The sequence below is a fragment of the Trichechus manatus genome, unplaced genomic scaffold, assembly GCF_000243295.1.
Source record: "Trichechus manatus latirostris isolate Lorelei unplaced genomic scaffold, TriManLat1.0 scaffold00050, whole genome shotgun sequence".
In the NCBI taxonomy this organism is placed as follows: domain Eukaryota; kingdom Metazoa; phylum Chordata; class Mammalia; order Sirenia; family Trichechidae; genus Trichechus; species Trichechus manatus.
Window position 1 is genome coordinate 17,239,041 of NW_004443986.1, and position 20,253 is coordinate 17,259,293.

The window sequence follows — 20,253 nt, forward strand, 5'->3', positions numbered from 1 at the left end:
AGATATGTTTATTTGCACAAATATTTATGACTTACTTTCTTTTTGAATTGAATCTTCCCCCCACTTCTGTGTGCCTTTTAATGCTTTTAGTCTTATTTCCTGCTTTATGTAATATTATTTTGATTTATACTTATCAAAAACTGTGAAGGGTCTGAGATTTTACCCTACTTGTAAGCTAATGAGTTAGTTAGCCTCCCACAGTTTCATAGATTATGGTAGCAGACATAAGACCCTTAAGTCAGAGATAGAGGGCTTTATTACTTATAGCAATGGCCAGGGTAACAACATTTTTTGTGCCAGGATGATGTGAAGAGGGCCAGGTGACACCTGCACACTCAGTGGGTTGCATTACAGAAGAGGAACCCTAAGCATAGAGAACCTGAATCTTTTATTATAGGAAGTAAGCGTATCTGCCCATTGCTCTGGAGGGGAAAAATCTCTGTCTTGCAAGGCTGTTGACTATATAAACATCCTTGAAAAGATAGTCTGAAACAAAGTAGTCACTGCTTCTGCTTGCAAGACGGGCAGAAACATGAGAGACCCATGGAGAATTGTGTCCCAACAGTGATTTCTTTTTATTTGCATTTGTCTGCTATCTTTGCCCATCCCTTTCTTTTCTTTTAATTAACTTTAATTTTATTGTTGAATAGGTAATATGCTTGCATGGTTCAAAAGTAAAGAGGTAAAAAGGATATCCCTTGAAAAGTGTCTCTCACTTCAGTCCCTCAGTTACCGTTTCCAGAAATAGCCAGTACTACCAGTTTCTTGTGAAGCCTTCTAGAGATATTTAATGCATATGCAAACAAATGCATACATATGTTCTTCCCTCACATTTTTTATACAATGAATCCATAGTGTACACACTTGTGAACCTTAACTGTTTTTTCTACTGTATGCTAGCAGTTATTCCCAATGAGCTTTATCATTCTTCTTTACAATTACCTTAAATTTCGTAGGTGAATGAACCATAATTTATTAACCAGTCCCTTGTTGATGAACGTTTACATTGTTCCTCATATTTTTTATGCATATGAGTATGTCTTCCGGATGAATTTCTTGAAGTAGCCTTAGTTGGCTAGGGATGTTGTGCATTTGTATTTTTGATAATTATTTGCTGGTTTCCTGCCCAAAGATGGTGTTCGCATTTTAATTCCCATCTGTGGTCTATGATAGTGCTGGTTCATGTCATAACCAACAAAACACATTATCACACTTTTTGATCTTCGCAAATAAATAAAAAAAGTATTTTAGTGTAATTTTGATTTTCATGAGAATGGAAGTTTTTCATATGTGTTCATTTGAAATATAATCTTATCATACACCAACTTCCAATGTGTATTTGGGTCTATTTCTGGACTCTTTCCAAATCCATTGATCCATTCATTTAGTCCCGTTCTAGTGTCATGCTGTTTTAATTAATGTAGCTCTATAGTTTGCTTTAATATCTAGGCATACTACTTTTCCCTCAGCTTTCTTCTTCTTCTAAACTTTTTGACCTTCATGCTTGATTACTCTCTCTATGAACTTAAACTGACTTGTCTAATTTTAAAATTCAAATTATTTGGTATTTTTGTAAAGAGCAGATTAAACTTATAAATTGCTATTGGGAAATTGAAATTGACATCTTTGGTATTAAGTGTTCTTGTCCAAGATATGATTTACCTTCCCATTTGTTAAGTTTTTCTTTTTTCCTTCCTCAGTAGTATTTTAAGTTTTCTCTACGGAGAGCATTATACATGTCTTCTTTATTCCTACATATTTTATTCTTTTTATTGTTCTTCTAACAGATTGTTGTTTGGATTATTGTTTGTGTGACAACCTTGGATTGTTTTCATTAATAAGGTACCCATCTTTTTTTTTTTTTCTTTCCTGTATAGCTTTTCATTGTCGTTGGTTTTCCAGGTATACAGTATGATAATCTACTAATGTTGATAATTTTATCTCCTACTTTCCAACTTTTACATCCTCAATTTCTTTTACTTATTTGATTGTTTTGGTTTGTATTTCCAGAACAATGTTAAATAATGGTGGTAGTTGATATTCTTGGCTTGCTTTTTACTTCAGTAGGAACACTTCTAGTATTTTACTGTTAATGAACTGCTGGAATCTATTTGCTAGTGTTTTATTTAGGATTTTTGCACTGGTGGTCAAAAATGAAGTTGGACAGAAGAAAACATTCTTTGATGGTTACGAGGGTGCGGAGGGAGGGAGAAGGGTATTCACTAACTAGATGGTAGACAAGAATTATCTTAGGTGAAGGGAAGCTCAACACACCCTACAGGGAAAGTCAGCACAACTGGACTAAACCAAAAGCTAAGAAGTTTCCTGAATACAACCAAACACCTCAAGGGACAGAGTAGCAGGGGTAGGGGTCTAGCGACTATTGGCATAACAAAGTTTATTAAGAAAATGTTCTGCATCCCACTTTGGTGAGTGGTGTCTGGGGTCTTAAAAGCTAACGAGCGGCCATCTAAGACACATCAATTGGTCCCAACCCACCTGAAGCAAAGGAGAATGAAGAACACCAAAGACACAAGGAAAATATTAGCCCAAGAGACAGAAAGGGCTACATAAACCAGAGACTCCATCAGCCTGAGACTAGAAGAACTAGATGGTGCCCACCTATCACCAATGACCGCCTTGACAGAGAACACAACAGAGAGTCCCTGACAGAGCAGGAGAAAAGTGGGGTGCAGAACTCAAATTCTAGTAAAAAGACCAGACTTAACAGTTTGACTGAGACTGGAGAGACCCCAGAAGACATGGCCCCCGAACTCTCTGTTAGCCCAAAACTAAAACCATTCCCAAGGCCAACTTTTCAGACGAAGATTAGACTGGACTATAAGACATAAAATAATATGCGTGAAAAGGGTGCTTCTTAGCACAAGTAGATACGTGAGAAGAGAGGGACAAGAGCTGGTTGAATGGACACGGGAAATCCGGGGTGGAAAGGAGGAATGTGCTGTCACAGTATAGAAAGAGCAGCTAGGGTTACATAACAATATGTGTATAAATTTTTGTATGAGAGACTAACTTGAATTGTAAACTTTCACTTAAAGCACAATTTAAAAAAAAAAGTGAGGTTGGAGGAGGAGGGAATACTTCCTAACTCATTCTAAGGGTCACATTACTCTGATACCACAGCCAGACAAAGAGACCACAAGAAAAGAAACTACAGCCTAATATCCCTTATGAATATATAGATGCAAAAATCCTCCACAAACCTATAAAAGAAAACTACAAAACACTACTGCAAGAAACCAAAAGAGACCCACATAAATGGAAAAACATAGCATGCTTGTGGATAGTCTACCCAAAGCAATCTACAAATACAGTGCAATCTCGGTCCAGTTACCAATAGCAGTCTCTGACGAGATGGAAAAACTGATCATTAACTTTATATGGAAAGGAAAGAGGCCTCGGATAAGTAAACCAGTCTTGAAGAAAAAGAACAAAGTAGGAGACCTTGCATTACCTACACTTACGACCTACTATACAACTACAGTAGTCAAAACAGCCTGGTACTAGTACAATAGACACATTGACCAGTGGAACAGAATCAAGAACCAAAATGTAAATCCATCTACCTACAGCCACCTGATCTTTGGCAAAGGTCCAAAGTCCATTAAATGGGGAAAAGACAGTCTTTTTAACAAATGGTGCTGGCAGAACTGGATGTCCATCTGTAAAAAAATGAAGCAGAACCTATACTACACACCATACACAAAAACTAATTCAGAGTGGATCAAAGACCTAAATATGAAACCAAAAACTATAAAGATCATGGAAGAAAAAATAGAGTCAACACTAGGGGCCCTAATATACGCCATAAACAGCATACAAACCATAATTAACAATACACAAACACCAGAAGGTAAGCTAGATAAATGGGATCTCCTAAAAATCAAACACTTACACTTGTCCAAAGGCTTCACCAAAAGAGTAAAAAGAGAACTGACAGACTGGGAAAAAAATTTTGGCTGCGATATATTTGACAAAGGTCTAATCTCTAAATCTATAGGAAAATCCAACACTTCTACAACAAAAAGACAAATAATCCAGTTAAAAAATGGGCAAAGGAAATGAACAGACATTTCACCAAAGAAAACATTTAGGCGACTAATAGACACATGAGGAAATGCTCCCAATCACTAGCCATTAGAGAAATGCAAATCAAAACTACAACGGGATACCATCCCACCATGACGTTACTGGCACAAATCAAAAAAAAAAAAAAAACAAAAACCAGAATAACAAATGTTGGAGAGGCTGTGAGGAGATTGGAACTCTTATGCGCTGCTGGGAGGAATGCAAAATGGTACAACCATTTTGGAAACCAATATGGCACTTCCTTAAAAAGCTAGAAATAGAAATGTCATATGATCCAGCAATCCCACTGCTAGGAATATATCCTAGAGAAATAAGAGCTGTCACATGAGTAGACGTATGCATAATAGCAAAAAGATGGAAACCACCCAAGTGCCCATCAACAGGTGAATGGATAAACTATGGTACATACACACAGTAGAATACTACAAAATGATAAAGAACAATGATGAATGTGCGAAACATCTCACTACATGGATAAATCTGGAGGGCATTATGCTGAGTGAAATAAGTCAATCACAAAAGGACAAATACTGTATGAGACCACTGTTATAAAAACACATGAAAATGTTTCCACACAGAAAGAAATAATCTTTGATGGTTACGAGGGATGGGATGGGTGGGGAGGGAAAATCACTAACTAGACAGTAGATAGGTGGTAGCGTTGGCAATGGGTAAGACAGTAGTATATAACACTGGGGAAGCCAGCACAGCTTGACCAAGGCATAGTCATAGAAGCTTCATAGACACATCCGGGCTCCCATAGGGATCAAGTTACTGGGCTGAGGGCTGGAGACCATGGTCATAGTTCAATTGGCATAACATACTCTATAAAGAAAATGTTATACATCCGACTTTAGCGACGGGGGTCTTAAAAGCCTGTGAGCAGCTATCTAAGATACATCTACTGGTCCCATCCTGGCTGGAACAAAAGAGAATGAAGAATACCAAAGACACAAGAGAAAGATTGAGTCCAAAGGATTAATGGACCACAACTACCACAACCTCCACCAGACTGAGCCCGGCACAACTAGAGAGTAACCGTCTACCACTACTGACTACTTTGGCGCAGGGATCACTGTAAAGGGTCCCGGATAGAGCAGGAGAAAAATGTAGAACAAAATTCAAATTCACAGACAAACAAAAACAGGCTAGCCAAGGGGCCCCCAAGACACCCTTTTAACTCAGTAGTGAAGTCACTCCTGAGGTTCACCCTTCAGCCAAAGATTAAGTCGGGATCGACTCAATGGCAGCGGGTTTGGTTTGGTTTTATAGGGCCAACATTAACATACGTGAGGGATGTGCATCATAGTTCAATCATGTATATGGCCGCTTCTACCTTCTCGTCCTCGCCCCTGAGCTAGTGTGCCCATTTAGTCTCGTATACATGGTTGATCTGTGTGTATTACTGTTTTTTTGGGCCTGTCTGATCTTTGACTGAAGGGTGAACCTCAGGAGTGACTTTAGTACTGAGTTAAAAGGGTGTCTAGGGGGCCATGCTCTCGGAGTTCCTGCATCCTCTGTCAGACGAGTAAGTCTGGTCTTTTTTTTGTGAGTTTGAATTTTGTTTTACAGTTTTCTCTAGCTCTGTCTGGGACCCTCTATTGTGATTCCTTGTCAGAGCAGTCAGTGCTGGTAGCCAGGCACTATCTAGTTGTTCTGGACTCAGTCTGGTTGTGTGGGTTTTTTGAAGTTAGTTTACAGAATATTTATTCTAGACGACTACTTCAGTTTTCTGCAATGACCTTTCTTTCTCCCTTCCTCTGAAATACTAAATTAAAAAATTGTGTTTTCTAGTTCTAGGAACTTTTACTGATAAAGCTTTCTTCAGTACCCCCCACCCCCGCCAATCCATTTATCCTGCTCCTGTAGTGTTGCTAAAACAAAAAACAAACCCATTGCCATCGAGTCAATTCTGAGTCATAGTGACCCTATAGGACAGAGTAGAACTGCTGCATTGGGTTTCCAAGGAGCAGCTGGTGGATTCAAACTGCTGACCTTTTGATTAGCAGACAGTCTCCTAACCACTGTGCCACCAGAGCTCTAGGTGCCCTCAGTTTGATTTTCAACTCATAGCAACCCATGTGACAGACTAGAACTGCCCCATAGAGTTTTCTAGGCTATAATCTGTATGGGAGTAGATCGCCAGGTCTTTCTCCTGCTGAGCTGCTGGATAGGTTTGAACTGCCAGCCTTTCTGTTAGCAGCTGAGCGCTTAACTGTTGTGCCACCAGGGCTCCTTGCTCCTATTGTGGGTACCTGTTTTAATTTTTCAGCCTGGTCCTCCCTCATTCAAATTACTGTATGTATGTAGATGACATCTGAGCTTTCTCCATTACATAATGTTAGGAGTTGAAGAATCCTTCAACACTGTTGTAGATCATACTGTTAATTTTTCTCAATTAGCAAGAAGGTAGAATGCAAGATATTCCTCCCTTGTGAGATAACTATGAGTTGGAATACATTGACAGCAGCAAACAACAACAGTGAGCCTAGTGGTGAATAACTTGGCACACTAAGACCTTTTCGTTTGAGGATGTGAGGAGGGAAGTTTCCCTGTTCTCGCGTGCAGAGAGAGTACCTATCCTCAGCTCAATTCTGTAGCTTCTTTCCAGTGCTTTCAATATCAGTGAGAGCAGCTTTCTGCCCTGTTCATGAATTCACTCAGGTACTGCTGGCTGCCCAGGACCCTGCCATCTTCCTAGGCAACTTAAAGATGGGTAGACTTTGATAAGGCCCACTAGGAGAAGTAAACCTCTTTCCAAATCAGTGTATTTTCACCCTTACTTTAAAACAATTAAAATATATAATTCATTTAACAGTTGCACTTTCTTGATTTTCACGTGATTTCATTACCTGAGGTTTCAGATGAATCTAGATTTGATTCTCTAGCATCTAGCAGTTAACCTATTTTAGTAGTTTAGAGGTGGTGGTGTTAGGTGCCGTCAAGTTGATTTCGAACTCATAGCGACCCCATAAGACAGAGTAGAACTGCCACATAGCGTTTTTGGGTTTGTTTGTTTTTTTTAATTGTGCTTTAGGTGAAAGTTTACAGAGCAAATTAGTTTCTCATTGAAATATTTATACACAAGTTATTCATGACATTGGTGCACAGTGTGTCAGCACTCTCCCCCTTTCCACCTGGGTTCCCTGTTTGAGTTCATCCAGTTTTCCTGTCCCTTCCTGCCTTCTGATCTTTGGTTTTGGGCAGGTGTTGCTCGTTTGGTCTCGTATACTTGATTGAGCTAAGAACCACATTCCTCACGTGTGTTATTTTGTTTTATTGGCCTGTCTAATCTTTGGCTGAAAGGTGAACTTTAGGAGTGACTTCAGTTCTGAGTTAGAAGGTTGTCTGGGGGCCATAGTGTCAGGGGTTCCTCCAGTCCCTGTCAGACCAGTAAGTCGGCCTGTTTTTGTGTACGTGAATTTGAATTTTGTTCTATTTTTTTCCCCCTGCTCTGTTGGGACCCTCTATTGTGATCCCTGTCAGAGCAGTCGGTGGTGGTAGCCAGGCAACATCTAGTTCTTCTGGGCTCAGGCAAGTGGAGGCTGTGGTTCATGAGGTCCATTAGTCCTTTGGACTAATAGCTTCCTTGTGTCATTGGCTTTCTTCATTCTCCTTTGCTTCAGACGTGCTGGGACCAGTAGATGTATCTTAGATGGCCACTTGCAAAGTTTTAAGACCCCAGACTCTACTCAACAAAGTAGGATGTATAACATTTTCTTCATGAACTATGTTATGCCAGTTGACCTAGACATTAAACCTTTATCAGATATGTTGTTGCCAGAGATTTTTTCCCAGTCTGTAGGTTCTCTTTTTACTCTCTTGGAAAAGTCTTTTGATGAGCATAAGTATTTTTAGGAGGTCCCAGTTGTCTTGTTTATCTTCTGGAGTTTGTACATTTTTAGTCATGCTTTATATTCTATTTACGCCATAAATTAGGGCCCCAAGCATTCTCCCAATTTTTTTTTCATGAATTTTATAGTTTTAGGTTTTACATTTAGGTCTTTGATCCATTTTGATTTAGTTTTTGTGTATGGAGTGAGGTATGAATCCAGTTTCATTTTTCTGCAAATGGATATCCAGTTTTGCCAGCACCATTTGTTGAAGCGACTATCTCTTTCCCCGTTTAATGGACTTTGACCCATTTGTCGAAGATCAGGTGTCCATAGGTAGATGGATTTATTTCTGGTTTCTCAATTCTTTTCGATTGGTCAATGTGTCTGTCATTGTACCAATACCAGGCTGTTTTGACTACCATAAATGTATAGTAGGTTCTGAAGTTGGGTAGTGTGAGGCTTCCTACTTTGTTCTTTTTCTTCAATACTGCTTTACTTATGCGAGGCCTCTTTCCTTTCCATATAAAGTTGGTGATTAGTTTTTCCATCTCGTTAAAGAATGTTGTTAGAATTTGGATCAGGATTGCATTGTATCTATAGTTTGCTTTGGGTAGTATTGCCATTTTCACAATGTTAAGTCTTCATATCCATGAGCATGGTATGTTTTTCCATTTATAAAGGTCTCCTGGTTTCTTGCCACTAGTGTTTTGTAGTTTTCTTTCTATAAATATTTTACATCCCTAGTTAGGTTTATTCCTAAGTATATTATCTTTAGGGGTAGGGCTATTGTAAATGGTATTGTTTTCCTGATTTCCTTTTTGGAGTTCTCTTTTTTACTGTAGAGGAACCCAACTGATTTTGATATGTTGATCTTGTACCCTGTCACTTTGCTGAATCCTTCTATTCCAGGAGCCTTCTTGTGAGTTCTGGGATTTTCTATGTATAGGATCATATCATCTGTAAATAGGGATAGTTTTACTTCTTCCTTACCAGTTTCGATCCCTTTTATTTCCCTTTCTTGTCTTATTATAGTTCTAGCTAGGACTTCCAGTACAATGTTGAATAAGAGTTGTGATAAAGGGCATTCTTGTCTGGTTCCCGTTCTCAGGGGGAGTGCTTTCAGTCTCTCTCCATTGAGAATAATTTTGGCTGTTGGTTTTGTGTACATGCCCTAAATTTTGTTCAGGAATTTCCTTTCTGCTCCTATTTTGGTGAAAAGTTTTTATCAGAAATGGGTGTTGGACTTTATCAAATACCTTTTCTGCAACAATTGAGATGATTGTGTGATTCTTTGTTTTATTTATGTGGTGGATTATGTTGATTGATTTTCTAATGTTGAACCATCCTTTTATACCTGGTATGAATCCCACTTGGTCATGATATATTATTTTTTTGATAAGCTGTTGGATTCTATTGGCTAGAATTTTGTTGAGAAATTTTGCATCAATGTTCATGAGGTATATTGGTCTATAATTTTCTTTTTTAGTGGTATCTTTTGCCTGGCTTTGATATCAGGGTTATGCTATCTTTATAGAACGAATTTGTGAGTATTCCATCCTTTTCTGTGTTCTGGAAAGGAAAACAAAAAAAATCAAATACTTGGAAACTGAACAATGGCAAGCTTAAAAACCACAGAGTAGTATTGGTGTCAACTCTTCTCTGAATGGTCAGTAGAGTTTTCCAGTGAAACCATCCAGGCCCGGGCTTTTTTTTCTTGATAGTTTTTTTATGACCTCTTCAGTTTCTTCTTTTGCTGTGGGTCTGTTCAGATTTTCTACCTCAGTTTGTGTTAGTTTAGATAGGTAGTGCGTTTCTAGAAATTTGTCCATTTCCTCTAGGTTTTCAAATTTCTTGGAGTGTAATTTTTTGTAATATTCTGTTATGATCCTTTTTATTTCAGTTAGTTCTGATATTGCCCGTGTCATTTCTTATTTGGGTTATTCGCATCCTGTCTTTTTTTTTGTCAGTTTGGCCAGTGGTTTGTTGATTTTATTGATCCTTTCAAAAACCAGCTTCTAGTCATATTGTTTCAATTGTTTTTCTGTTTCATTTATATCTGCTCTAATCTTTATTATTTCCTTTCTTCTGGTGGCTGTGGGCTTCTTTTGTGGCTCTTTTTTCTGTTTGTTAAAGTTGTAGGGTTAAGGTATTGATTTTGGCCCTTTTTTGTTTGTTGATGTGTATTTTTATTGCTATGAATTGGCCTCTGAGGACTGCTTTTGCTGTGTCCCGAAGGTTCTGGTATGTTCTATTTTCATTCTCATTTGATTATAGGAATTTTTAATTTCTTCTGTTATGCAGTGGTTTTTAAGCATGGTATTGTGCAGTTTCCAAGTATTTGATTTTTTTTTTCACTTGCTCTTCCTGTAACTGATTTCTAGTTTTATAGCATTGTGATCTGAGAACTCAGATGCTTTGTATTATTTTGATATTTTTAATTTACTGAGGCTTGCTTTGTGGCCTAGGATATGGTCTATTCTAGACAATGATCCATAAGTGCTGGAGAAGAATGTGTACTATGCTACTGTTGGGTGGAGTGCTCTGTATGTCTGTGAGGTCAAGTTGGTTGATTTGTGTTATTTAGATCTTTTGTATCTTTGCTTAGTTTCTTTCTAGTGTTCTGTCCATTGTTGAAAGTGGTGTATTAAAGTCTGCTACGAGTTATTGCAGAACCATCTATTTCTCTTTTCATTTCTGTTAATTCGTTTTATGTATTTTGGAGCTCTGTCATTGAGCACATAGATATTATGGGTATGTCCTCTTGGTGGATTGATCACTTAATCATTATATAATATCTTGCTTTTTCTCTAATGATGGAGTTTGATTTAAAGTCTGTTTTATCAGATTATTATTGCCATTCCTGCTCTTTTTCATTTACTGTTTGCTTGATACGTTTTTTTTCCATCCTTTGATTTTTTAACCTCTGTATGTCTAAGGTATGTCTCTTGTAGACAACATTGATGAGTCATTTTTTTTTAGCCATTTGCTATTCTCTGTCTCTTGACTGGTGCATTTAACCCATTTACATTCAGTGTGATTTTATCAATAGATACGAATTTATTGCTGTCATTTTGTTATGCTTTTTTCTGTTGTTATGATGTTGACAGTTTTTTTGTTCTGCTTACTTTTCTGTGCTGAGTTCTTTTTGCTTATGGATTTTCATTTCCTTAGTTTTTGTTGATTTTGTGTTTACTGAGTCTTTTTTATTTTCTTCTTTATTTTGGTGGGTAGGTTTGTTAATTTTCTTTGTGGTTACTGTGAGGTTTGCCTTTTTCATCCTATGTTTAAAACAGTCTGTTATTTTTAGATACGTTTTGACTTCCTCTCTTATGGAAGTTCTGTTAACTATACCATTCATTCCCCCTTTTGTTTTGAAGTTGTCATCAATTTCAGATTGACATCTCTGGTTCCCTGTTTTTTGTTCTGTACCTTTATTTTACTTTCGATCTAATTCTGTATCCTTTCATTTGATACTCAGGGTTCCAGGGCGTTCAGCTGTATATGTTTCACTTTGTTTCTTGGGTCTTTGCTGTAGAGGGATGACATGGTACATCTGACTAGGCCACCATCTTGAATCCTTCTCCATAGGGTTTTCTAAGCTATAATCTTTATGACAGCAGATCGCCAGGTCTTTCTCCTGCAGAGCTAGTGGGTAGGTTCAAACCTCCAACCTTTCAGTTAGCAGTCGAGATCTTAACTTTTGTGCCACCAGGGCTCCTTTAGTTTAGTAGCAGGGTGAAAAGAGATCAAGAAGGAACTTTCAGTTGTTAGTGTTACTTGGTTGTTAATGGCAGACCTACTGGTTATCAGTATCTTGCTTTTTCCAGATGTGTTTGAATTTCACACTTTGATTTTTTATCTCAGAAGTGAGAATTTTTAATATCTTTTTACTTTGCACACATACCTTTAATACTTTACCCACACATACTAATCAACGTATACGCGTTTGTTGACAAGTTTGGCATATAGTCAGTATTTTCTGGTTGAATGGCTGATACCTATCTCCGGGATAAAGAAGGCAATACACTTAAAAAATATAGGTCTGAATTCATCTGAGTCACTACGACTGCCAACAGTCAAAGTGCCCAAGTCACTGGCAACAACAACCACGTGGCTTTGGGGCATTTTCTCTTTCCATTGGCTCTTCACTCCTGCGGTTTTCTCTTGTCTTCTGAGAATCTGTTACTTCATTCGTTGCTTAGAAAAATGTTTATTGAGCACTTACTGTGGGCAAAACACTATGCTAAATGCCAGGGTAAATAAAATCTACAACATTCCCTGCCCTCATGGAATCTACCCTGTTTAATACAAAGTTTGCAAAATATTGGTTACACTGGCTCAAAGACATGTTTTATTTGGCTTACAGTTTCAAAAAATGTTTTTTGTGTCAGTATTTCGAAAATGAGAAATTTCACTAAAAAAAAAAATTCCAGCTGCTGTAAATATGTAGTATCTGGACACACTGGGCATTCGCTCCCACATGGCATCTGTTATAGTAGCAACTGCCCCTTTAGATAGGACTGCATGCACCAGTTTGTCTCAGTTCCCTGTTAATCCCCCAAACCAAGGCCAAATATCAGTTGGCATTTATTGCATAACTGTTTGGTTCTTTTTCTTATAAAATAATTAACAAGGTGAGCTACTTAAAGAACGTTGTCTGGCTATCCTCTTTAGGCATTTAGTTTGTGATCTTTGCACATTTTATCAGCCAGCCTGCTAATCGTCTCACAACTTCAAGAGGAAGCGAAAAAGAAAGCATTATAACATATTTAATTTAGCCTCAACCAAAACAGTAGACAGACATACACATTGTAATACACCTCAAATTTACCCTAACAAACTGATATGTAGAATTCTGGTTCATAAATCTGATGATAGTTATGACATAAAATAGTGTGTGTTTTGTGGCCTGCTGCAAACACAGTTTTGAGTTCAGTAATGCTGTAGTAAAATTTTGTTTATATTCAGCTAACACTTAGTACCTTTTAGGTATTTTCACATTCAGTAGCTCTTTTATTTTTAATTGTCTGTATTAAAGACCATGTGAAGTGTAATTGTGACTTGCAATTTATTTGAAGAAATGAAGCTCACAGAGATTTGTGAATTATCCAAAGTTCAAGCCTGTTCTTTTTCCTTTCCTTTTTCTTTTGCCTTTCATTTGCATTGTCTCATTAGATCTTCACAACAATCCTACGAGACAAGTCAAGTAGGTTTCATTATTATTATTACCACTGTAGATTGGAGAAAACAAAACTCAGAAGAAGAGTCCTTTCTTGCCAATAATCACGTAGCTAATATTCAGTACATACCTGCTCCGTGCCAGGTACTGTGCTAGACATTTGACAGGTACATTTGACAGATATAGGTCTTATTTCATTCTTACCACTACCCTATGAGGTATAGGTATTATTATCCTCACTGTATCACTAAATAACTGGAAGTTGGAATTTGAACTCAAGACTGTCAGTAAGTTACTCCTGCTGCATCTTATTATCCAGATTCCTTGAATCCTTTTTTATTATTAAGAGTCTGCATTATAATTTAATATATCAATCTAATTTAAAAAAAAAACAATAAACTAACCTTGAAAATCAGATCATGATGTTAGCTTTTTTGTTTTTCTAGGACTGGGGCATTTCTCTCTGCAATGATTCAAAACAGTGAACCTGAAATTTAAGTTTAGTTCAAAGTGTAATTTATTTTATTTTTGTATATATTAGCAGTTTCAAAATATTTTTTTCTTTTTCATGTGGACAACTGATTTAGGAAAAATATTTGTTTAGGGTTTAGCAAATTAGTGTAATTGTTTTTGAGTTTTGATTTATTGATTTGTGACAGGGAGGGGCCAAAGGAAAGTTATCTTAATTTAAAGGTTGGGGAATAATTTACTAAGTGACTTGTATGACTGCTTGCAGCTTGTTAGGTGCCTAATTTTATAAAATACTTAATCCTTAGCTAGCTTTTTTACAGGGCTTCGAACCCGTTTGAACCACTTCAGTCATGGCCGACAAAATGAACTTGGAACAGACCCGAATTTTTAAAATGTGGGTAAAGCAGAATAAGCGGAATGGGAAAAATTACAGGTCAAAACCCTGGAATGGGAGACTCGGAAGAGGCATAGTGAGCCCTTTTAGTAGCCTGATGCGGGAGATTGGATTATTACGAAGACTGCGGGGAGTGACACACATTCAAAGCAGCGCGGTCGGCTGCCATCTTAGAGTTGAACACCGCTGTTTCCAACTCTGCTGGTCATGAGATTTGGTTGCGGTGCAACATGCATACTGCCCTTGTTTTCTAAGAGGGAGATTAAGTTTCTAGCAGGGCTTGACCTGTAATTGTTCCCGCCTGGCTTATCATTCCATTTTACCCACATTTAACTCGGGCCCATTCGGTTTTGCTTAGTCAGCCATGACTGAACCAGACAGAACCATTTGAAGTCCTGGTTTTTTAGGTAAGACAGGAACAAAAAGTCCCAAGAAAGCTCGGTCTATACGTACAGCTTTAGTGTTCCTTTTACATATTTTAGCTCTTAGAGTTTATAGTTTGTGTTCTATTTTATTTTAGTTACATTTTCTTAGAATATGTATGTCCATTGTCAGTTTCCAAAAATATTCCCAATAGTACAAATTTAGAGGAAAAAAAAGTCATCAAAAGAGTTACAAATTCTATCTTCTTTTGAAGAATTAGTCTTAATTTTGAATTAAGCTGTAACGATGCAGATGTTAACAATGCTAAATGTTTTTTTATTTATTAAGTAATTCTGAGTTACTTTTAAACAAAAGAAAGCACTGGTGCAGTAATTGTCAGTTGCATCACAGAGGAGGTTAGTAATTCGTAGTTGAATCAGAATAATAATGTTCTGAAAAGAACAAAAGCTGGCGTTGACCAGGAACTTTCAGTTTTAGACAGACTAATAAAGGTTACTCCCATGTTTTTATTGATATATTTCTTACAGTGAAAAACGGCAGCTTCCCTTAAATATAATTTCTAATTCCTCTAATATTTAAGTATAGTAACAGCACATGGATCTGTAATCTAGAATATAAATGTTAATTTCTTTAAAGCCCATTACAGATAATATCTGAAAGTATTTATTAGTAAACCTTGTGAGCCCCAACTTTTTATTCTTTGTGTAATTGCTTCTTACTAATGTTGTGAATTTTTTTAATTCTTGATTTTTCTAGGGATTATTTCACATTTCAGCTGCTTTTGTTTTCTACTGCTATCATTGAGGGTTCAAGAACAAAAAATAAGTCTTCAGGTAAAATGCCTGATCCATAATAGTGCTTGGCATTGTATTTTGCTGAAAAGATCATATTACCTGTTTGGATGCTTGACCTGAAAACAAAGTTGTGATGATTACAACATTTCCGCATGGAGTTTTCTTGGCTGCCTCTTAACAAATTCAGTCTTTTGTTGTTTTGTTTTTCTTTCAGCAGAATTTTGGCTGTCTGCTTTTTTTTCCATGCTGTCTTGATCTGCAGTAATTATATGGATATGTGCTTGGACCTGCTAAATATTTTAATTTTGCATATCTGGCTGCTTGAATTTTAATTAATGCAAATTTAATAGGTCAAGAGGCTACAAATGAAATAACAATTACAGAAGTTTACAATTTATACATTTGTGTTCATTAACTACTAGATATCTTAAGGTTTTATATTTTACTGAAATTAAATAAAATTAAAAATTCATTTTCTAAGTTGCACTATCAACATTTCAAGTTTCAATAACCGTATGTGGCTAGTGGCTACCATTTTGGGCAGCACAGAGAAAGCACTTTCTACCATTACAGGAAGTTCTGTTGGACAAGGCTGTTTTAAACACTGTAGGCAGTTTAGCATAAGCTCATTTCTGATACCAATTTTTATGAAGGTTTAATAACTCCAAAAGATGAAACATATGACCAGTCTTGAGAATATTTCCTCTAAAATGTGTAGCCATATCCATCTTGAGTATTTCACACTGAAAGTTGTCCGAAACAATTTATTTGCTTCAATATTTATGCTACTTTAAAGTGAAATGGTCTCTTTTAGCAGAATTCATGAAGTAGTAAAAAGGCCAAGGACTTATGCAATCTAAATTTAAATCCTGACCCCTGGACTTACTAGTTTTATAACTTTGGGTAAATTACTTAACTTCTTTGAGCTTTCGTTTTCTCATCTGTAAAATGGAGGTAACTACATAGGATTAATGTAAGATTTAAATGAGATATGTCTAAAAGCACCTAACAAAGTAAGCATTTTTTAAATAACTTTTAAAATATGGACTAAAGCTAAAACGTTTGTAAAATTAATTAGGCCATGCATGGAGTCATTCCCAGCCTGGCAATTATAATAGGTCTCTAGAAATGGCTGTGTCAGGAGTATTCCATAGACGTTTGTGGGGGCCATAGGATTATTTGATGACTGTAATCTTGAAACAGCTGGAATACTGGGATAGGGAGAAACAGAGATAGGAAGAATAATTTGTTTTTTTGTAGAGGTCTATAAAGTACTTCCTGATAATAACGATAATAAAAACTAATCTTTTGCATAGTTTTTTTAAAAAAAATAATACAAACTTTATAAAGTTTTTTAACATAATTTTTTAAAATGTCATCTCTATAATGGTCTTTTGAATACCTTTATTATACTGATATTAAAGAAGAGGAAACTCAAAGGCTGACTACGATTTTTGAGGTTATACAGCTAAGTAATAGTGAGAATGGAAATTCATATTAAGTTTTTCAACTTTAAATCTTAGTGCTTTCTACTTTAACGTTACTGTTTCCTTGATAGCAGTCACATTTCTCTAGCGTGTGGGGCCCAGTATTTATGATTGCTTTTTCTGTGTTGAGACAGAATGAATCCCCAGCTGATTCTAACGCCCACCTCTGGTTAAAAATCACTGCTCTCTGCCAGTCTTTTAGCTCTTCTTTGCCTGTTTGCTTAGTACATCTAAATTAATGCAGACAATATGAATAAGACAAGGAGTTAGACTGATTAATACACTAATTTAATTTTTACTCCTCCAGATGTTTAGGTAGATCAACACCACTTTTGAAAAGGCAGTGCAACCATAGTTTCCTGGTTGCAAAACCTAGTTCTCTCTGTGAAGGCAAAAGCTCAAAAATGCCCTTTGTATGAAAGAACAGCATCATAATAGGGGTGGGAGAAGTGGATACTCTCACATTCCCCACCACCACCAAAAATTAATCAAATTGCGCAGTGAAAATTTCAAAACTGAAAAATGTTTTCAAACATACAGATCAGATTCTATTGGAAACAAGACTTTAAAATGAGAAAATGTAGCGTTTGCTGTTTGAGGCAAGAACCTCGGGGTCTTGCAGTGAGTGAACTGTTTTCTAACTCGCAGGAGTTATCAAAATGGACTTGAGCAGATGGCTACAAATTTAATTGTGTTTACGTTAGCTTTTAGTTTTCTGAGCAGACATGATTTCACTAGAAGCTATTTACGATGAATTTTTGGCTGCTGCTTCATTGAAACGAATGTGTTTGGGATGTTCTTGTATATAGGTGTACCTTTCTTGATACAGAAAATACAGTTCTGATTATTTTTTTATTACTAGGGTTTAGGGAGCTTTTGGTTAAATTGACTGACATTAGTAAAACGACATTCTAAATTAAACTAAAAAAAATTTTTTTTTAAATTTAGTACCTGCAAAACATCTAAGGGATCATCTTTGTCCTTGTCAATTTTAAAATAACAATATTAAAAGATACATCATTCTGTTAACTGTAATATACATATTGGATTCGTCTTTTTTATACTATAAAATTTCTAATAGGGTAAAATATTTCAATAAAATATTGACATTATTCTCATCTCAGAGATTTTTTAAAACCTACTGTCATAGGTCAGCATAAAAGTATTGTTAAGACAGTTATTTTTCTGTCAGCAGTGCATTCAGAATTCTGTACTTAGTGGACGTCTACCTATTTCCATTTGGTGTTCAGATTCTGATAGGCTTACATGGCAGAAATGTAGCAATACTTTTTCTTTGTTTTTTAAAAGCTGGTTTTTCTCATTTTCTTAATTTGTGATAAATGAGGTTTGATGGTGCATTTAGACTTAAATCTAGATACATTTTTAATGTATTCCAAAAAGTGGAAAATGTAATACGTATTCTCCATCAGTTCTGAGACATGGTTTTTTCTCCATACTTAACAGCTCTGAAAATGAGATGTGTCTTAAAAATCACTGTTGTGTCATGGCTTAATGCAAGTATTTTTTTTTTTTTTAACATGGTAGTATACATAACTAATGGTGAAAACTTATAGTAATCATTGATATATTTGATAAAAAGGGGCAGTTGACTTTTTGATGTTCATTGTGGAAATTATATCCATGTAATTCTTTTTTATGATGTGATATATATTTGTGGTGAAAAAATTCTAAGTAGTGGAAATATACCATGTTATTTGGAAGTACAGGCCTTTACTAAGACCTTTGAGTTCTTCCTTTGGATCTTTTTTTTTTTCTCACTGCTATCATCCTAGTGTAGGCACTTTACATTAAACTGGTTTCCTAGCTGTGAGTATTCCATTGAATGCCATCCAGAACAGTAAAAGAAAGGTGGAGATCAAGAGAAGGAGAAAAGAGGTGGGGGAGTGGACCTTCAGAGTCAAGAAAACTGGGGGGAAGGAAACTAGGGGCAAGGATAAATAGCATTTTCCATTTACCCGTCTTCTTTCCTTGTTCTTCTTCTGCTTAAGACTCTGATTGTGATATATTAGCCTGTGTGCTACCCAGTGTTGTTGTTAACGTGCCATCAAGTCGATTCCAACTCATAGCAACCCTATGCACAACATAATGAAACACTGCCCGGTCCTGCGCCATCCTCACAGTCAGTCCGATTGTTGCAGCCAGTGTGTCAGTCCATCTCGCTGAGGGTCTTCCTATTTTTCAGTGACTCTCTACCTTAGCATGACTTCCTTCTCTAGGGACTGGTCCCTCTTGATAACATGTCTAAAGTATGTGAGACGAAGTCTTGCCATCCTTGTTTCTAAGGAACATTCTGGCTGTACTTCTTCCAAGACAGATTTGTTCATTCTTCTGGAAGCCTATGGTATATTCTATATTCTTTGCCAACACCATAATTCAAAGGCATCAATTCTTCGGTCTTCCTTATTCATTGTTCAGCTTTTGCATGCATATGAGATGATTGAAAATACCATGGCTTGGGTCAGGTGCACCTTAGTCCTCAAAGTGACATCTTTGCTTTTTAATTCTATAAGATTTAAGTCTCTGATTGTGATCTATTAGCCTGTGCGCTACCCAAATAATTAGCTAAAATCACCCCTACCAACTTCCTAGAATCCACAAGCATAAACTCTTCTTACTAAGGCCTCTCCTTGTTCTGTAGAGGTTGCCCTGGACTCCCTCTAGCCCTATAGATAAATCATCTGCTGGTATCTTACTTTCTGTGACCCAAAGAGGGTCTGTACGGTCTGTGTTTCTTTTGAATATGCTGTCTTAAAAGTGAATAACAAAAGGTGGAACCACTGCATACAGAATGCATTTTTCTACCTGGAATTGTTACAGATACGTGCATAATAGAATTTTTTGGTTTTTAAGGAGGTAAAGGAATATCAAACAGATACTTAATTTTAAAATACTTCTGTATCTTTTTCTGTCTTTCAGCATCTAGACAGAGATAGGTGCATAGTCTTTCCTCTTTAACTTACTGTATTTTTATTTCCAAAGACAGTAATTTATTTGTAGAATAGATTAATATTTCATATTCCTGCTTTAGCTTTCCATTCTCTAAGCTTACTGAGAATGGTTATTCTTGAACAATTTATCTGTAATCTATAATAATGGCATGTTTTAGTTATTCTGCATTTAAAAAGAGTCACAAAGCATATTTGGCTAATATACTCCACTTTAAGCAAGATTTCCTTTAAAATTAAAATTTAATATTAATAAAATACAATTTAAATTAAAATTTTAGTATAAAACATGAATTAACTTCTTTTTCAAAAGGCACTTTTACTTTATAAAGGAGTTTACCCTAGGAGTATTTTAAATACTCCATAGAGTTTTTAAATACCTTGCAGGACCTTCTGGAAGCCACACTCTGTTTGCTGTCTGGAGTAGGGTTGTCATTGCTGTGGAGAAGGATTATGAAGAATTGCTGCATACATACAATGTCTGAACCCTCAATTTTCCGAAAGTTTTTTTTAGAATCTACACAAAAGCTTTGGTCTACCTTTGCATTTTCTTGAGTTAGGCAACCTTGTAAAAGTCTCATATTCAGAAATTCATTAAATTTATCTAATTTTTTTTTTTTAGAATTTTAAAT

General features: G+C 36.4%; 1 protein-coding gene across 6 annotated transcripts in view; it reads left to right on the forward strand.

The window, feature by feature from the left end:
- Positions 1 to 20,253, forward strand: part of ZNRF2 (zinc and ring finger 2) — a 138,127-nt gene that overhangs the window by 71,498 nt on the left and 46,376 nt on the right. The window lies entirely within an intron of this gene.